Raw genomic sequence first — 12,690 nt, 5'->3', positions numbered from 1 at the left:
AGTTTACGAACTCAAGGGGGTAATTTACCTTTTGAAGCATTTTCGACAGCTTATTTCTGGTATTACACCAATAGAATTATTTGACACATTATTGCTAAAGTGTTTACCACAAAGTTGTAAAATTTACTTTCAACTTATCTACAAATAGTGTCAAAGACTCGGAGAAAATTTTTGTTTCGCAATTTCTTAAACGTAACACAGTTCGAAGCCGCAAAACATCGAAAACATTACTTTGAGAGAAGTCAACAGTATACATTGTATGCCTCGAACTCAACCAAATACAATCACTGTGGAAGAAAAAGAAAAAAAAGAGAAAAGGAAAACATATAATGGTAAATCGGGTACTAGAAAAGAAAAAGGAAAAAGATAAAACGCTTACCCAATATCGACGATTTTTAAAAATCTACCATAGCATTGGTTCAACCTCCAAACTGACAAATCCTTAATATGACCTTATGTAAATTCTTTTAAAACCACTTCAATTCCATTGAAATTGGAAAAACAATTTACTCTTTTTTTGAAACTTGGCAAAATTTGCGTTCAGTGGGTCACTCGCGCTGTGTTTTTTTTCTTACGCTGTTTTTCTAATAAAACGAAATCAGCTCGTAAAACCTATTTCAAGCAGCAACAAGAGTTCATATGTCGGCATTAAGAATGAAGATTTTCGAGTCTTCCAACATTACACATCTTAGTGGTCACTTTTATTAAGAAATAAAAAGAACGTAAAAGTTTTCAGCCAAAAAAAAAGAGAGAGAGAGAGAAGAATAGAAGAGGAAAGCAGCATCTAAGGGAAAACGGAAAAACTCGGAAATGGTGACTATTTTCAGATCTGCAGAATCAATATTTCATCCTATGCTCGAAATAAGAGAAAATAAAAGTCTTACCGATTCTCCCCTTGGAGTTTGATTTTTATTAAACGCCAAACCGGAATATTGAGTTCGTTATGTGGTCAGCTTATTATTTCTTGGGAGAAAGAGACATTAATTCTATGTCCAGCGTATATATTTATATTTGGAAGGACGTAATGTTTTATTTATTAAATCGCTCGCCCATCGACCTTTTCGCGTACACTCCTCTTTACAAAGTCGTTATTGCCGCTAACATAAATTTGTCGCTTGGAATTTCTAATTTATCCGCATTCTATTCGCGACGCTACTCGTATATACCGAGCAACCTTCTGTTTACATAGATTTCTTGTTCGGTGTCTATTGCGACGAAATCTGCGACCAGGAGGTAAATACTCGAATCCGGCATGAATAGTTATTTGATATTTGCCGCAGAAACCTGACGATACCGAGGCGATGCGAAGTCAACGGTGGAATACTTTTATTAAAAATTTGTAGAAAAAAATTTTCATTTTTGGTCTTTGTGCGAATGTTCTGTGACATAATTCAACTCTTTAAGGGTTGAATGTAACAGATGGTTGCAGACGTGACTTATCATTAACTGGAAAAAATCTTTTTATTGTAGGTCTCAGATTTTTATAATAGTCTATACATTTTTTCCTCGCCAGTTTGAAACCGAATTTACAAATTGCTGGGGATTTCGCGAATGACAATTGTTCGATAGGCTGATACGTGATCTTCGCGCTTCTCTCGTGATTGATGAAAAAACGTAACGCATAATTTTTTACTCGATGCGTGTGTTGTATTTTGTTATATATTTAATGTCCAAAGAGAACGATGGCTTTATTTTTCATGGCTTATGGTACAGTGGCAGAAAGGAAGAAGAATTTAGAACAACTGCAGGGGAACAAAGTTTTAAAAATGCCACATTAGGCACATTGAACTCTCTTATTATTATCGTTTTGTAATAAAATCTTTCTTTTTCAGAAATTTGTGGCTGGTGCCCAATTTTTTTTCAAGTCCGATTTTTCCTCTCCCCTTCAACTGAGCTACTCAGTGAAATTGTTACAGTTTAATTTGGATTGGAACCTCACAAAATAGAGAAGTTCAATACTTTCCTACATGATTTGGTTAAAGAATGTTACAAAATAGGTATAAAATGGGGGAAAAATTTGAAAAAATTAATTTTTCATCAAACAGATATTTTAAAATTTGAAAATAAAATGAATGACATTTTCTTCTTCTTCAATTTTTTCTATCAATGAAAAATAATTTCATCATCTCCACATATCATTTCAAAAACTTATGTAAAGCATTAGATGGGTATCTATGCACGCGTCGCTATCGAAATTCAGCTAAAAATACATATTTCCAATTACCATAAGCCTATCCCCATACATTATGGAAACACGTTAAACTCATTCATATCAAATTCTACACACCAGTATAACGCGGTAGGTAATCTTATATAATGAAATTTTGACAACTGACTGATATCCGGAGATATTATGTATCTACCTACACCATGAAGTTTTCCATTTTTTACCCAAAAATAATACACTGTACTTTCAGACTTCAAGTTACTGTAACAAGACAGATGAATAAACGAATATACGAAACTGAGATTCCAGTATCTTGCAGAAGAACATTCGAAAATGTCTAAAGCTCGTATGTATATGATATCGTACTATGTAAGTATGTATTTTAAAACGAAATACCTTATAATCCCTGCCAAGTATTTAGCTTCATAACTTCCAATATATTTAATGCACATAATTTTCATACATACCTGCTTAAAAGGAACTCGATCGTATTATAGCTGAAGGCTATACGTTATATATGAAAGGTAAACTCACACAGAACACCTCAAAATATATTAATATTGGTTTTGATGGAAGTACGAGCACTTCAGTACACAAATGAAGATTTCAATTTAATCAATAAGGTATTATGCATTTTTCTTCTGGTCTTTTTTTCTTTTTTCAATAATTTTGAAAAATTAAAACCAAATTTCTTCAGAAAAATTTAGATACCTACTTATTTGAAACGCTTTTTAACTTCGATTCTAGGAATTTTTTCATCCAACGGTACGAAATGAAGGTTCCTAAATTGTTATACAATTTTTTACATTTTTTGACCTCAAAAATCGATTTTGAAATTATGAAAATGATTCCATCAATGTCGCCGAACCCGTATCTATTGATAAAAATGTAATTTTTTGATAATACTCGTATCGTATGTACCTATTTAGGTATTTCTATTTTTCCCGTCTATCGATGGCAATTTTCAGAATTCACATTTCGATTATCGTGACGCCTGCTCAAACCATTAAAAAAAAGAAGTGCCCGACACCATTTCGTGCTCTAGAAACCGACTTTTTTGGTCAGAATTTTTTTAATTTCCATACCATATACTTGGTTTCATTGACGAATCGCATCACTCCCATTTTCACTATTTTTGTGATGATTTATCTGAATTTCTGCTCTTCCATCTAACTTACACATTTTTTATGAAAAATCAAGCGAAATATACCCAAAAAGAATGCATTTCAAAGAAATTCCGCTCGCTTAATACGAGTCAGGGATTTAGATAGACTTTTTGGGAGGAGAATATCATACCATTTTCTTATTTAACTTTTTTTCAATGGTTAAAAATTTTATTTTTTGCGCCTTTTTTGAGTTGAAATGAAAATGAACGCGTTATTTCATTGTACATATAAAAAATTAAATTGTTAACAGTACTGCAGTTACATGTACATACACTTAATAAATTTTCAGTATCCTATTTAAAAATTCAACTACAACATTAAAAGTAGGTACGTAACGTAAACACACAAACAATTAATAAATTCGGCTAATGAATTACCAACAATTAACAAGTTAATCGCAACGCAATATTTTTATTAAATATGTAGAAGTTTACACAACCACGCTCTTATTAAGACAATAATCTGATAACTGAAGCTTACAAAGTATCACACACTAGGTAAATATACCTACATATTTATTTTATTTTTTTCGATTTGTCAAACATGAGTATTTGAGTAGGAAATCATCATTCATCTCAGGATCAATTTTAGGTACTTCAACATCACCAATTTTATGCAAAAATACTCGTACTATGTAATGCAAGAAGAAACAGCATCTCATTCGGTAGGAAATCTGCAGAAGCTGGCTCTTTGAACTCGTACATACAACCAATTTCAACCATCTTTCTGCACTTCTTCATAAGCTCACTGAATTACTTTGTTTCTTTGTCTTTGAAAGGAGTCTTTAGCTGTTTGAATAACGGGTACCTATTTAGAGCCAAACAATATGAGGAAACCTGTATGGAGCAATTGATGATAAGTAAGACAGGTAGATACACCCATGATGAATTTTCAATATTGCAGTGAAAATTTCAATCATAATTTACCTGTCAGTAGATTCGATAATCCTTCGGGGACTTTTGTTACTAGGAGATCCAATCTGCACAAAATTGAATTGTCTCTCAGCATTACCAAAAGTATCAACCATAAATACTAGTGAAATCTCCCACATGAATGACAGTTTGAATAAGAATACCTAAATGCAAAGGTTCATGAGGCAATGAGTAGGTACCATAACTCCTGAAATGAACAAAAAAAAAACATTTTGAAGAATGCTCATAAGACAAGTATAATTAAATTAATTATGTAAATCTAGGCACACTGACCACCAAAAATTAAAGAAATGAGCTCACCTATATGATATCACAGATGTCACACTTCGTTTCAAAATGATAGTTTTCTGATCCATTCTCCATTTTATGGGGGTATGCTTGGGCTCACGATCAGAAATTTACGTAAACCAGCAAATAACGATTGATGGTATATGCAGTCAAGAGTGCTGAATAACAAGTCGTCAAGAAAATCGCTGATATCGTAAGAAACCCATTCTGTCGAGTAGAAATATGAAAATACTGCCGAGATTTTTCCAGCAGAAACTACTGAATGCTGGTTGCGTATCCTTATCCTTTGATATCCAGCTGACTCCTTGAATCTTTGAACTACGAGTAGGTACGAGTAGAGGTACTAGGTGCATCGAAAAATAATGAGCAAGACATACGAAAATGTTACAGTTTTTCTCGGGATGCTGAACAATTGAAAAAGTTGTGAATTGCTCTGTGATGGTGGAAACTTCTTCACCCAATGCTTAAGTATAAGTAGATGACATTATATTTTATTTTATTGCAAATAGGTTATAATTAGTAGTTGATACATCTTGTCAATTCATTAAAATAATAGGTAAGTAAGCCTATACACAAATATTTTAGGTTTTTATACAAATAATATTAAAATATAATATTTTGGTACATAATTAAAATTCTGTGCTTTTTTCACATAAAAAAATCTCTCACCAGGTACTTACAGTAGTTTAAAAAAAAAATAAAAAATGAAAACAAAATGAATAAACTGAGTCAATACATAGTATAAAATAAGATTAGGTCGTGAGTAGATACCTACTCAGAGATTACGATTTTTACACACTAATTCAATATCTACAAAAATCTATACCATAAGTATCTACACAAAAAAATTCTCATATTCTTCCATAAAGTTTAGTACCTTTCAATGATACAATTACAATCGTAAGAAATTTCAAATAATAGTTTTACGATCTGAATGCGCCACTAATACGAGAAAATCATTTCGCCTGCAGCCAGCAAAAACGAAGTTGGTACAGTTTTTAAAATTGATAAAAATTACGATAATGAAATTATTACGACTTGCGTTTCACACAATAAAAATATGAAAACAACTGGCGCTTAAAAATTTTCCCGACTTGTTTCAATGGTACCTAAGTGTATTTTCGTGTTTATATTTCTATCATTTTTTTATTTCTTATTGCAGCAGCAGTTTTTTACTTTTTCTTATCGATAAAAATGACCAAACTCTTCCATATCTTACTCAAAAAAGTACAAAAAGGAAACCATAAGAGATTGCAAGTTTGAAATTTCTTCGACTTCGATATACATGTAGATATTAAACTTTTTCTCAGACTTAACCGTATATGTTCCGTATACCCATCGAGCTTAATCAAAATGTAGTTAAACATAGGTCTTGGGGAAAAAAATTTCGAATTTCTTCAACGTTGCACTGTGTGGCGAAAAGTTTTATTGACTTTTGGCCCAAGTATAGGAGAGTAATGTTTGTTTAATGGTGCATAAAAATTTTGATACGTTTGCTAGTTTTTTTCCTAGTTTACTCTCTTTGAAGGATATTGAAGTTGTAAAAAAATTTTATACATCGACATTTTTTGTTTATCGCACTCCGTTTGACTGACGCGTGTTCTGTACACATAGATACGAGTAGATATTATATAATTGGCTTGCACAAAAACAAAACTATTTGTTGAATGCGATTTTTTTATGTCGTCGTAAAAACCGAAAAAAACACCCCTACGCTATATGTTGCTTAATGATTGGTATTATTTATGGTTTTTAAAAGCATTGAGTTGTTATTTCAAAAATATTGCTAGAATTTCTACCTATAGACTCGCTTTTTGTCAAACAAAATTAGGCAAAGAATTCTAACCTCTGAAAATGAAATTTTTCGAGAAAATTCATTCGGGAGAAATTTTATCCGGAGAATGTCAATTAAGGAAATTAGATCCGAAGATACAGTAATATTTTGTAAAAGAAAACACGATCAATAAAAATTTATTCAGCGAAATGGTCTTCGGAGTGATGAAAGTGTTATGCTCACTTACGAGTATTTTCGACCTTGTAGGTAATTTGATGTATCCAAAGTGAATTTTTTTGAAATTTGGTTAACCACACAATGAATAAATACATACGATGGTGGTGTATTAAAAAATATCCATACTCACGTTCTTTGCTGTACCATACTTATCTACTATACACTGCGATTTTCCAGCTTTCTTCTGATATAGCTTTGAAGATCCATTGATTTATTTCATCACAACAGCTCTGCGAGTCAAGGGAGCCTACTCTTTTCATGATGAATCACGGTGGTTGAAATTATTTAGACCCGTTATCGCGCGAACTTTTTGACTTTTACTTTTAGACTTTTCATTTTTACTTATTATACTTTCGTAATTTATATTTACATATAGGATTATTTTATTGACCTTTCAACTGGTTATTTACATTTGACTTTTAGACTTTTCATTATCCTTTCATGATTTTCAATTACTTTCATTATTTTTATTTACTGATTGGATTATCTTACTTTTTTTAACCTTTCAACTTATTATTCCTTGATTTTTTATATAAATGAAGGCTATTTCTAGAGTAAAATTAATTAGAACTTGAGAATTTAAAGGAAATCCCACCAAAAGCACACATTATTTTATAAAAATTGGTAAGTTCTTAATTCAGTCTTCAAATCAGTTACAAGTTCTAATTCAGTTTTTTTAAAACAGTTTAATCCGATATAAATTCAAGTTTTTAAAGTTTTAATGTTTTAGTATTTTAAGTAATTCAAAATAAAAGTGTTTCCATTTTACTTCGTGCGTTTTATTTCGATAACACCACGATCGTGCACATATTTTTGTTGACTATTTACATTATGTACGCATGAAAATTTCGATAAGTACCTACCAACGTTTTTTCTAAAAAAAAAAATGAAAATTTTCGACTTTTGGAACATACTGTATTACCTATGCTCATATGTATACGATTTTACCCATACGAAAATTCGAATAACTTTTTTCCCTCTTAAAATGCAGTTGTAAATTATTTTTATTTGCTGATACCTCTCTTTTTTTTTCATTTCAAAGTTGAATGACAGCACCAATACACGTAGCTTGAAGCGTCTATAACGTATCCATTCATTGCGAATAACTATCAAAAGAATAATGCACAACTTCAAACTTGAATCGAAGTCCCTCTAGGGTTAACAGTTACGTTACAACTATTCAACTTTTTACCAAGTTCGTTTGCTTTTTGCTTCTTTTTTTTTCAATATTCGGTGAAACTTTGCCAACTATAATATTATGACCAATGATGGTGTATTCAAACATTGATAACATGGTGATTTGGGATTAACGCCGTAGATGAGGAAAGAAATAACCCAGAAACACAGAGGGGGAAAAAAGCAAAGACCCCGAACTGAGAAAGAAGAATTTACGTAGGATGGAAGAAAAAAATGAACACGCGAACCTTTAAAATAGGCGTTTCGCACATTTTAACCACAACATAAAATTCCAGTCTATTAAGAGGTTTAATTTATTCGCTTGCACGGTGAAACGTACACCAGAATTGAACGTTTTGGAGTAAAACTTTGCTCGTTTCTGTCACTAACCGGTACACACTTGGCCTAAGCGATAACGCACCAATAACCATAGAAAAGCTAAAATTTCCATTAAAGTTCATTTACGCGTGTTTTTAAATCCCAACTCATCCATCCATAAGGTAATTACATATGTTAAACATTTCCTTCTTATAATACGTTTAGGGTAAATGACGCTGGGGAAATGTATCCTGGTTTTAAGCTACCTTTTAGAGGCTATGATTTCGATAATGATGATATTGTTATAAACGTTAAGCGGCTTTTGTTTACTTAGTTATCACAACACGATGCGAGATGCGAATGCTCCATTGGGGAATTTCTTGGTACCTATAGCTTTTTTTTTTTTTTTTTTTTTTGCAGCAATATCCCACCTATATGAAAAACAATATCAAAGGTTTGTACTTATTCGCGATGTTATTTCAAAGGTAAGTGACTTTTCGCCTACATCGCAAAAAGGTGCTTCCTTACGATGAAACATCTGACACGACCACAATACATTTGAAATTCTTTATAAAAACACTCGACCAGATACTCGTGTCTTTTCAAGCTACTTAAACGTTCAGGTTCAATACAATGTTTCAGCCTACAGAACACCGAGTTAAATAACCAAACGTTTGCTGCGAGAACTCGAGACTAAAAAGGCTTGCCGCGGGGATCCAATGACGAGTAAATTAGCAGAACGAAGAAGAGAAGAAATAGTAAACTTAGAACAATACGAAGGTGTGAAACCGAAAAAGAACAAAGATACCTCACAAAAGGTACAGCCATCTTCTATAGGTATACGCAGTAGACTCATTTGACAAGCGATGCCACAATACGGTAATTAATTTTAAATGTAAATGACAAGCCTTTCGTTCGAGCATGGTCGAGTTGCATGGATGGCAGACCTAAGCCTAAGAGAGAAGTAAAAAATTAACCAATTTTTGTGTATATACGCGGCTATAATTAGAATGATACATTTACACCGACGATGCGATAATGTTTCGTAAGCATACCAACTTTGTTCATTGAGGCCCATAAAATTACCTACATTTGCAGATACAATCGGAGGCAAAAATGATATATTTAATTGGTGCACGCGAATATCTTTCCTCTGATGGATAGCACACCACACGTGTACGCATTATTTCATTAAAACTCCACCAAATTCACCCTTCCCTCCTTCCCTTCTCATGCTAGTGTTGGCCAAGAGGCCGAATTTCAACGCGTATAATCAATACGAATATAGCTGGAAAAATATCTACGATATCGATATTAGTATTCATATAGAACGCAAACTGAAGACATTAAGAATCATAGATGTTCTATTGAATTACAATGAAGCTGGTGAATATAGCTATACACAATGGTCGACATAATAAAAAAAATCTCACACAATTCGGCTTTCGAAAATGTTTTGATTTATTTGTAATAAACGTGATACAAAACGTATCACACAAATGCCAACCCACCAACTAAACTTAATGTATAGGCATTCAATCGATCACGTGAAGTTTTGTAAAAAATTGTAACCAATTTCATTTCTGTATATTTTTTAGAGTGAATTTTCCTCGAAAAAAAGCTCAACTACTGCATATGGTGGCACTGGACTTTATTCGTACTTATAGGTTTTATTTTTAATCATCAATTTAAAATTTTTTTTTTTTTTCATTACCTAATAACATTTCATTGATTTGTGAAATTGGAAATAATGACCAAAAAATTTGATACCATTGCATTCCAAAATATTTCCCCAGTTTCAGAAATGATTTTTCGATTTTTAGTGAATTTTAATATTTTTGTTGAACAGCTGTGATATGCTAGGATGTCATTAACAAAAAGGGTCATTCCACGTCAATTCGACCAAGAAGTGGTATTTGAGGGTGGGGAGCGGCGATTTTTTTCAAATTTTTCCTGTGGAAACTGGAAAGACTTTTCGAAGGGATGACCAATGGCGCAAATCGCAGTCCTCTAGCCCTTTTTGAAAGGCTGCTAGGGGATGTCAAAGTTTTTAATGAAGTTGAATAAGTACTATATCATCCATTTCAGCAGTGGATTACTCGATAACCGCGATACCTACTAAAATGAAACTTTTCCCAATAATTAGAGGTTTTGAAACGCTTTCTGGAGATATCATAAAAATCAGTGTTGCCATTTTTTTTCGTACAAAAAATTAGCTCGAAATGTTTCAGAACGTAATTTTCATATCGTTCCGACTCTCAAAAATTCTGAAAAAAATATATTATGGGCAGCTTTTTAAGCCAAACAACGGTATTAAAAAATTTGGATAGCATTATTTCGTAAAGTCGGTTTAAAAAAATTGAAAGTTTGCGAAAAAAAATGCGATTTTTCGATTTAAAACATGAAAAGAAGTTTTGATTGATAAAGTTGGCCCATTTGACCCTTACTTATACGTACCCGTTGAAAGAGTTTAAAAAACTCTTTCACTCAATGAAATGAACTCATCACAAACATCCAAAATTCTGAGATAGTTGAAAAAATAAACGAATTTTAATTTTTTGGGCATGAGTGCAATTTTTATCAACTTTTTTATGAAATTTCTCAGAAAGAGGTCAAAATAAGACAACTGAATAAATTTAAACTTTTTCTGATGTTTGGAACTGAAAATTGAATTTTTTTCGAATTTTGATTTTTTTTGTGATGGGTTCATTTTATTGAGTGAAAGAGTTTTTTCAACTTTTTCAAGGGGTACGTAAAAATAAGGGTGAAATGAGTCAACTTCACCGATCAAAACTTTTTTTCATGTTTTAAATCAAAAAATCACATTTTTTCGCAAACTTTCAATTGTTTGAAATCGACTTTACGAAATGATGCCATCCCATTTTTTTAAATAATGTTGTTCAGTATAAAAAGTTGTCCATAATATATTTTTTTCAGAACTTTTGAAAGTCGGAACGATATATGAAAAATACGTTCTGAAACTTTTCGATCCAATTTTTCGTACGAAAAAAAATGGCAACACTGATTTTTATGATACCTCCAAAAAGCGTTTCAAAACCCCTAACTATTGGAAAAAGTCTAATTTTAGTAAGTATCGCGGTTATTGAGTAATCCACAGGTGAAATGGATGATATACTTCAAGTTCATTAAAAACTTTGACACCCCCTAGCAGCCTTTAAAAAAGGGGTAGAGGCTGCGATTTGCGTCATTGGTCATACCTTCGGAAGGTCTTTCCAGTTTCCGCAGGGAAATTTAAAAAAAAATCACCACTCCCCCCCCATACCACTTTTTGGTCGAATTGACGTGGAATGACCCATAAGTGAAATGAAAAAATGTCTGAGAATTGGTATACGCTATACAAGTAGGTACATTTCTTGGATTGCTTAGGTAGATACTGAACAACCTGTTGCTTAGAATAAAGGTAGGTAGGTAGGTAGGTAGGTAGGTATCTAAGTATCAACCTACTTTTGGTTCAAAATGAAATGAACATAGGATATGGTACTTTAAAAGGGGTTTACCTCTCAAGTCTCAATTAATATAATTACAAACAAGAAATGAAATTTTCGCATGTATTCGGGGTAAGATAGTAAGTATTAGAAGTAGGTAGTAGGTACATAGAATATAGCGAGGAGGCTGCGTGCTATCATTATATCAGTCTTATCGTATCCTACTAACTCATAGTAATAATGCGTGATATTAAAAAGATTATTATCAGTAAGCTGAGCCAAGCATAAGGCGCGGGTCGCCTATATTACAATTCTTGGGCATTTAATCACAATGCGGTACGTGCTTGACCCCGGTTACATCGTGTTAACACGGATTTTGACTACACAATGGTTATCATTATAATCATCGTCATCGTGTACCTTACCAGAATAATAACCGAAGAGCCTTAAAGAGAGTCTACGCGTTGTATTTCCGTCTTAGGGGGTTGCTTGCCAGTGATTTAACACACCAAAGGGACGACTATCAAATTAATGCCGCCGAACACACAAAACAGCAACCAGCAGTGATTTCGATACTAAAGTGCCGCCTCGTTCATACTGCGTGAACGCATTTAAAAGTGAAAGATTTCGCGATAAAATATGATTTACGATCTCACTGCGTAGCATAGCGGCCTTTGAAAATGAAATATTTTAATCGTTTTACTAAAAGATTTTTCACCGGCATATACATGTACTTACATAAGCATAGTACGCTACCAACCCTTAACAGTAACACAGCACTACAGCACATACTTAGATACAGGTCGCTTGAACAAATTTTACTGCTCTGCATCCCCCATCGTTTCAAATTTCAGTCTAGTATTTGTGTATTTTAAAATAGTGTTTATGGTTCCAAGTGTTTGCTGGTAAAAACGATAATATCTCTGCAGTACCTACCTATATACCTACACCAAATAATATGTTTGTGTATCCAATTCCAAGTAAACCCAATTTGTTTCATTGCATACTTTCAATAGTCAATTTCAACCCTATAATGTCTAGTTCTGTCTGCCTTTTTATTGCTCAAGGCAGAAAAATGCATCGATCAGCCCTGGATTTAGGCATATGGCACTGGATAGAGTGGGTGGTAGCCCAGGGGGGCAAAATTTTAGGGGTGGCAAATTTTCAATTTTTTTCGCAAAGAAAA

General features: G+C 32.9%; 1 protein-coding gene and 1 long non-coding RNA gene across 2 annotated transcripts in view; both read right to left on the bottom strand.

Annotated features, from left to right (window-relative positions):
* Nucleotides 1-12,690, bottom strand: part of LOC135841489 (nephrin-like) — a 216,152-nt gene that overhangs the window by 87,638 nt on the left and 115,824 nt on the right. The gene's annotated exons all lie outside the window — the stretch shown is intronic.
* On the bottom strand, nt 3,490-10,302 carry LOC135840493 (uncharacterized). Its single transcript, XR_010557752.1, has 3 exons — nt 4,566-10,302; nt 4,260-4,452; nt 3,490-4,169 (listed from the first exon to the last, which is right to left on the bottom strand). It is a non-coding gene; the product is annotated as an uncharacterized LOC135840493 (long non-coding RNA).

Source organism: Planococcus citri, chromosome 3, assembly GCF_950023065.1.
Source record: "Planococcus citri chromosome 3, ihPlaCitr1.1, whole genome shotgun sequence".
NCBI classification, from domain to species: Eukaryota; Metazoa; Arthropoda; class Insecta; order Hemiptera; family Pseudococcidae; genus Planococcus; species Planococcus citri.
This window is presented reverse-complemented; position numbering and strand designations above follow the sequence as displayed.